Genomic DNA, 8068 nt, shown 5'->3' on the forward strand with positions numbered 1-8068 from the left:
AGGAAGGAAAAAAAATACATTCCCGTGTGAAGAACCCTAGCAGTAATTTTCTGGGCGGGAGAACTACTGCTGTGTCTCTTGGGCAAATGTAATGGGATTGCAAAGTCTTTGGTGCTGAGAAAGCTCCAGCTTCTTCCTGCCTGTGATTCATGATCCCTGAGACAACGATGAGCAATGAAAAGTCAAAGGAACATCAAGTAAAGCTAGATTTAGGAAAATAACACATTACATTTAAATATCCATATATATTTAATCTGTGTTTAATAATGCAAGGAATACATTAGTCAAGGCTTAGGCAGATTCCACACTGATGTTAGTTACAGAACAGCCTGGCTCTCTAAAGTTTCCCAGCCTTGGCGCCACAGGAATGAAAACTTCTGGAGGAGTGAAGCGTGTCGTTGCAAACCTGGGGCACTGCAGACATACAAATGGGAGGTTTGTGGAGGTCACCGCAAAGTCGAACTTGCTGCAGAGAAGAGAACTTGGGGTGAGCAGGAGAAACCTAAAGCTCCAGTCTCTGAACTGACTTAGTCTTTTGGCCACCCTCTGCAGGGCAGGGCAGGGGATGGGAGGTAACATGATAGAGGGACAAAGGGACTAGGGTCTCTGTTCCAGCTATTATTTTATCTCTGATCTCCTCTCTCTCGTCCTTGGGCTTTAATTCTAGACCACCAGATAGGGAATGGCTATGTGGGCCCCAGGAGAAAGTCAGAATAAGTCCCCAGAGTGCAATGCCAGGCCTCCAAGACTCTTGCTGCCATCTGGAGGGGGAGGCCAGTGAGTGTACTGGAGGATGAAGGAGGAATCACGAGCATGCCCAGCCTTTAGTGCCGTCATGCTCCTCCAGAGCTGGAAAGGGAACCTGTGGGAACACAGCATAGCATATGCCAAGTGGCATCTGGGACCTGGAGAGAAATAAGGGGCTGGACTGCCAAAAAGTACAAGAAATCCTTCTGCTTTGATTTGACCATCACCCAGGATAACAATGATAAAGCCTCAATTACTTTGAGCTTGTCATGACTTCCTTATTCATTTGGGGGGGGGAGGGACTCTAAGTCCTTGACAACCTCAACTAAGGCAGTCTGAAAAGCAAAGTTAGAACAGAAAGGATCTCAAATAATAACCCAATCTCCCAACTTTACAGATAAGAAGACTGAGGCTGACAGAGCCATGCAGCCCCTCCAAGTTTACCCTGTCAGTAAGTGGACAACCAGGATGAAAGCCCAAGTCTCTCACTGCAGGGATCTGTCCATGCACTCCCCTGACCTTCCTATGAAACCCTGCTATGCTACGAAGTCGCTAAGTCATACCCGACTCTTTGCGACCTCATGGTCTATAGCCCACCAGGCTCCTCTGTCCTTTGGCTTTTTCAGGCAAGAATCCTGGAGTGGGTTGCCATTTCCTCCTCTATGGGACCTTCCTGACTTGGGGATCAACCCCGCATCTCCTGCATCTCCTGTAGTGGCAGATGGATTCTTTACCACTGAGCCATGGGTTTGGGTGATCTGTAGAAAAGGAAGGTCAATGTGCCTTACATGCCAGGCACTGTGCTAAGGGCTTGAGTGTATATTATCTCCAAAAGATTAAATACTAACCTACCTCAGCAGAAGTTTACAGCCGAAAGGAAAGCTTGGCTCTGATTCTGGCTCTGCCCCCTTCCACTGTGAGGCGATGGGCTGGTCACTGTGCTTTTCTGGGTGCCATTCTCCCCCCGTCACCTGTAGAACCCCATAGGCCATTCACAGACTCACAGAGGAGGGCTAGTCTAGTCCAAAGCAGAGAGGAAGGGACGAGGAGGAGGAAACCTAGCCTGGGGATGTGAACAGAGGTGACTCTCACAAACGCCTGGAGGAAGCAGAACTGTGACGAAGGTCCAGCTAGGAGCCCATATGTATCCTTGAGGAAGCCATGAAACACCTCCAAGTCTGTACTTGGGAGCATCCTTACTCCATTCCCTGTGAGAGTCTTCCTACGAATCGAAACAGTCCAAGCTGTTCCCAGAAAAGAATTGCAGGAGATGCAGGGAGCTAGGTTCTTTCAACCTTCCTTCTAAGAACTGAGTCCCTAAAGATTCAAGCCATCTGAAACTTCCTCATCCCCCAGAGGGCTACTCCCTTGGAGGGAAAGCAAATTACCTCTTTATGTCATTTAGGTTAAGTACCACTTTGAGAAGCATGCTCATTCTAGCAGTTGGCACTTGGAGGAAAAAAAAAAAAAACATGAGCTGTGACTCACTAGTAATTTTAAGCCAAGTATTTTAAATTGGCTCAGGGCAGGAAAATGGCCAGGGGGGTGGATAGGGAGGGGTGGGGAGGACCCACGTAGATGATGACCGAGATCTACCCAACTCAGGTCCAAAGAGGCAAGTCCAGGGGAGACTCTCAGAACATATGCTCCTGTTCTTGTGTCGCTGCCAGGAGCCTCCTAAATCATTGTGAAATGGCTGCTTTCTGCTTGCCTCCATCATGTATTATGGGGCATTAATAAATAATGGGAGGTTGTAGGACCAAAAGGCGGGAAAACCCAAAGGGAAGGTGATGGAGAGGCATAATTTAACAAGTAAATGAAAGAAGCTATTAAATCATAGTTAAATTATGTTGGCACTGGCAAAAAAAAAAAAAAAAAAAAAGTGTTTCCTGCTGCAAAACGCTTTCAATAAAAGATTGAAATTTCTCTCCTAGCTGACAAGAGGCATCTCCCGATCATAAGGATAGGAGTCTGAGGCCTGCGGTTTCTTTAGACAGAGAACTTGGGCAAGGGCTCTGAGGATGGAGAGTGTCAAGGAGTTTCTCAGTACATACTTGCTCTAGCGTGAGTCCACGTTCAACATGTGATGCCCCATCCATGACCCAACTCTTGCTAGTGGCCTCACGAACCGTTTGCTAGTCACCCCCTATTTTCCCATTGACTGCCTTGGGCGTATTTTAGATTTCCCACCCTAGAGGAGGGGAAATTGAGGTTACCAAAGTTGTGACTTAAAAATAACTCTTTGTATGTACAGCGTTCTACCTTCTCAATTACCATGATATCCATTAACACTTTGAGATTTACCATAATGCTGCTAGGTAGGGGGTAAACTCAGCAGGGAAGCTATAACCAGTTTATATCTGTGTGCCCAGAGATCAGAAAACTGCACATTTTATAAAACTGAGTCAGAGGAATGGAGAGATGTATCATACCTGGAGAGGTGGGGAAGTGAATGAATTCTCATCTTAGAGCTGAGAGGCTCGGAGAGTCTAAATGGCTTGCCCAAGACTGAACTATACAGCGTGGGAGTTGTAACCAAGCAGCCACACTTTCAAAAACTCAACCCTGGGCTCTTTCAACACAACACGTTGTCTCTCTTCAAGGTCACGCAGTAAACTAGATCAGAGCCTGGACTCACAGAAGCAGAAAAAGGACACATTTTTCTCTGTTGGGGCTGTCTTTCTGATGGTGGAGTAGACTGCTGTTGGGTATTTGAAGGACCTTGAGGGTCTCTCTATCTGAAGGAAGCTTCCAGAATCCTTTGGCAGAAGAGCCACACAGAAGCCAGGCCACCAAACAGTAAGGCTCTCCCTTGCCTTGTTTCCAGGGATGTTTGCTCGAGTGTTGGCAGGAACACTTGCTGCCATTCAATTTCTCAGACATGCTCAGGCCCCAAGCCCCAGTGGGAGAAGTGTGTGCATCAACACGCCAGGGGAATAAAGTCATGGCAGAGTAGATTTGTTTGGACAGGCAGGCTTAGCAGTCTAACAGGGTGTGCAAGACAGCCATGCTACCCTGCATTTTAAAAATGAGCTACTTGGCAAACATGTCAGGCAGCCAGGGGAGAAGTCTATCCAGGGTTCCTGAACGGTCGAGGGTACAGGGGTGGTGGTAGCGTCTTTCATGAAGGGGCCTCTGAACCTCTCTCCTGACGACAGCAGCTGCACCAAACTATGCTTGCTCGGAAGAATCTTTCCACCAGGAAAAAAGATAAGAAGATTACCTAGAGGCCCACACTCACTAACGAGAAGCTCTGCGGTGGGCTTCAGCATGGGAGAGAACCAGGCTCCAGCTCTTATAACTTGTTACTTAAGTAATTTTGAACGAGTTTTCTAACCTCTTTGAGCCTCGATTTCTTCTTCTTTTAAATGAGAATATTTGAACCTACTGAATCCATTAGTGTCAGATTCAGCTACAGGTGACAGAAACTCGAAAACCCCAAGGGACTTAAGATGTTAAAGAGAATAAAAATAACCTGGATGCAAGCAGTTCAGATGAGTAGGATGGCTCCACAAGTCAGCAGGGCTCAAGGCTGCTTTTATCTGACTGTCCCACCATCCTGCCACACTGTCCCACTTATAGCACATGGTTCAAGATGGCTTTGCCAGCTCCAGGCACTCTGTCCAAAGTCCAGTCATCAGGCAAGAGGGGAAAGCACCATCCTCACTTTAAGGATATTTCTCAGAAGTTCCCCATAGCCCTTCCTCTTAGAGTCCACTGGCCAGAACTTAGTCACACAAGCCATATCTCCATGCAAGACAGGCTGGGAGATTTAGTTTTTATTTCTAATGTCCATGTACCCAGCCAAAGCTCAGAGGTTTCATTTCTTATTAAAAGCGGGAGTTCAGCATCAGGGCAACAATCAATAAAGTCTCTTGTGTCTAATTTACAGGACAAAATGAGACGATGGCTGTAAATCATCTGCTCAGAGCCTTGCATGTAGGTAGGGCTTGGTAAATGCTGATGTCTGCTGTGGTTAAGGTTGATGTACATTCACTCAGGAATAGATTTCTGTGGGAGATTCTTAGCAATGCCCAATACTTGACTTCATCCCAAGGACACTGTGTCATTCCATCAAATATATCATTCTGATCAAAGTGAAGGTCCAAGTTAAGTCAAAGAGTGAACTTGGAGAGGGCTCAGAGGAGAGAAATGCAGGTGAGTAAAAGCACTGATAAACAGCACTTACGAGAGACAGATGAAGGGAGCCATGGAGATTTCAACCAGAAGGCAGGGGTCTTCAGAGTTGCAATATCTATTTTATTAGTGACGACAGCCAAATTCCACTTTCCTCCACTGATGGGAAAAGCAAAGAAAAAATATGAAACAAGGTGAGAACTGGATACCTGGGGTTCTCATGTATATAAATTTTTGTGTGGGGAAAAAGATGGAGGAGGGGGAAGAATTGCTTTATTGGCATCTTGTGGTTGGTTACCCAATAGGTTATTTCTTGAATATAAGAAAAACCGTAATCTTGATGGAGGAATATGAGTATGAAGCCTGTATCAGTCAAGGTTCTTCTCCAGAAGGAGAGAGAGACCCAGAGAGATGGATTGATTTTAAATAATTGGCTCATAAAATTACGTAGGCTAGCAAGTCTCAATCTGCAGTTGGCCTGCAGGCTGGAGACCCAGGAAAGAGTTGATGTTGTAGCTTGAGTCCAAAGGTAGTCTGCCACGGCCTGGGGAATTCTCTCTACCTTGGAAGAGGACAGCATTTTTCTTAAAGTGTTCAACTGATTGGATGAGGGCTACTCACATGACGAAGGATAATCTACTTTACTCAAAGTCTCTGGTGCTTAAATGTTAAACTCATCTAAAAAACACCTCCATAGAGCATTCAGGTGAGCTTGGTCAAATATCCAGGTACCATGGCCTAGCCACTTTGACACACAAAATCAACCATCACAGAGACCACTGGAGTCTGATCCAGCAACAGTCATATTCAGGGGGTAACTCTTTTTGCGCTCAGATTCTTTTTGCTTGAAAAGTCTTTAGGAGACAAATAGACGACAAATACTTAGAAATATTTTAAAATACAAAAGACGTACATCAACGAAGGAGTCAGTCTCAAGAAACCAGTCATGGGTTTTCATGTCAGAATTGAAAAACAATTAAAAACAAAAAGACAGGGGGTGGGAGGTTAGGTCTTCAGCATGGACAGCATGGAACAGAACAAAATGACAGGAAATGATCACAGCCAGGAAGTGGCTGGCTGATGAGAAGTCTGTGACTAACTATAGCAGTAGATGGATATTTCATAGAAATTTTCATTGTCTTTTTGTCCTCATTGCTTCCAGTGGATCCAAGGTAGGTAGGGGAGGAGATACAGTGAGTGAGTGAACACGCTGAGTATGTGAGTGTGTGTGTGTTTACGTTTGAAATGCATTTAGACCAAAGAAAGAGGAATAGACAGGAGAAGCATAAGAATATCGATATTTTTAAATTTATTTTTATCAAAGTAGAGTTGATTTACAATGTTGTATTAATTTCTCTTGTATAGTGAAGTGACTCAACTATGCACAAATATACACTCTTCCTATTGTGGTTTATCCAAGGATATTGTATATAATTCCCTGTACTATACATTAGGACCTTGTTAATTCATTCTGTATGTAATAGTCTGTACCGACTAACCCTAAACCCCTAGTCCAACCCCCCTCCTCCCCCCGGCAACCACGACTCTGCTCTCTGTGTCTGTGAGTCTGTTTCCGCTTTGTAGGTAAGTTTGTGCCATATGTTATATTCCACATATAAGTGAAATCACAGGGTATTTGTCTTTCTTTTTCTGACCTATTTCACTTAGTGTGATAATCTCTAGTTGCATCCATGTTGCTGCAAATGGCATTATTTTGTTCTTTTTTTATGACTGAGTAACATTCCATTGTGTATATACACCATGTCTTCCTTATCCGTTTGTCTGTTCATGGGATATTTAGGTTGCATCCATGTTTTGACTATTGCAAATAGTAGTCCTATGAACATAGAGGGTGCTTGTATCTTTGAATTATAGTGTTGTCCAGCTTTATGCCCAGAAATGGAATTACTGTATCATATGGTAATTCTATTTTTAATATTCTGAGGAAGACAATATCAATATTTGAGAGATTTGCTTTCTTGATGTGAAAAATAACATGTGAAACTAAGGAAATCTCAGTGTCCCCTTGACTTTCCATGACCAGAAAAAGAAAAGAGAAACTACGAGAGGCTTGTGAGGTGCTGTGAAGACAACTATCATCTTCCCTCTCTTCTGGTGCTTCTCCTTGGAAGACGTGCCGTGGGTCATCCCTGGGGTTGGAGCACTGACGGGGCAGGCACATTGAACAGAGACCAGCCTGGCATGAAGAGCTGCAGGCCATCAAGGCCAAGAAGGATTCCTTCAGCACAAATCCAACTCCTGAGCAGAGGCCAGGAGGATTCGTCCCAAAGCCTAGCCACGATCATGCCTTGCAGAGCTCAGAAGACTCGAGAGGCTCCCGTGGCCAGATGGCTTCAGTGTTGCTCTCTTTGCCTTTCCCAGCATGGCCCTAGCTTCCTGTTTGGGCCTTCCCTGCTGCTCTGCGCCTGCTAGGGATCAGCATGCCAGCCCAGCCTTCCCAGTTCTGGCTCCCTGAAACTTCTCCATGTTTTCCCACCTCGTGGATTTTCCTGGTGTCTTTAGGCTGGAATCTGTCTTCCTGTCCCTCAGCCCACCCACGGAGCTTTCCCAACCCAGTGCTGTGCTGCCTTCATCACCTAGTCCTTTCTTTTTCATTTTAATTCCAAGAAGAATGAATCTATCATAAAATACTCATTCATCAGGAAAGTATAAAGTAAAAGATTTCTCCACGCTGCCCTTCCCACCACCACTACCAAGAACAACATCCTGGCATGTCCCCAGTGCCAGGGATGAGGGCTTGGTGGGCATCTAAAGCCCTGTGATCCCCTCACTTAGGTAAGGAGGTAAGATCTCTCCAGCCTCTGAAGTGCATTGGCACTTAGTATCCTTGTTATGATATGTTATCTTGTTCTGCATTGTGTTACAGTCGTGCTGTGCTTAGGCACTCTGTTGTGTCCATCTCTTTGTGACCCCATGGACTGTAGCCCACCAGGCTCCTCTGTCCATGGGATTCTCCAGGCAAGAATACTAGAGTGGGTTGCCATGCCTTCCTGTTAGTACAGTACAGTATTGAAGTTATATATATACTTACCTTGATTGACCTCTGCACTCACTCAAATGTAACTTATTTGAGGATCCTCTGTGTTTCGCCTTTGCAGAGCATAGGACAACCGGCTCCATATTTGGTTTAGTGCACCAAACCTCTGTGAGCTCCTGCCCTAGG

At 45.3% G+C, this 8068-nt stretch overlaps 1 long non-coding RNA gene across 1 annotated transcript; it reads right to left on the minus strand.

The window, feature by feature from the left end:
- Window positions 1–230: 230 nt before the first annotated feature.
- LOC147356096 (uncharacterized) lies at window positions 231–5045 on the minus strand. Its single transcript, XR_015143842.1, has 2 exons — window positions 4937–5045; window positions 231–466 (listed from the first exon to the last, which is right to left on the minus strand). It is a non-coding gene; the product is annotated as an uncharacterized LOC147356096 (long non-coding RNA).
- Between the last annotated feature and the right edge of the window lie 3023 nt (window positions 5046–8068).

The sequence above is a fragment of the Bos grunniens genome, chromosome 16 (genome assembly GCF_055505025.1).
Source record: "Bos grunniens cultivar Pamir isolate PY7600 chromosome 16, Bosgru_T2T1.0, whole genome shotgun sequence".
Lineage (NCBI taxonomy): Eukaryota > Metazoa > Chordata > Mammalia > Artiodactyla > Bovidae > Bos > Bos grunniens.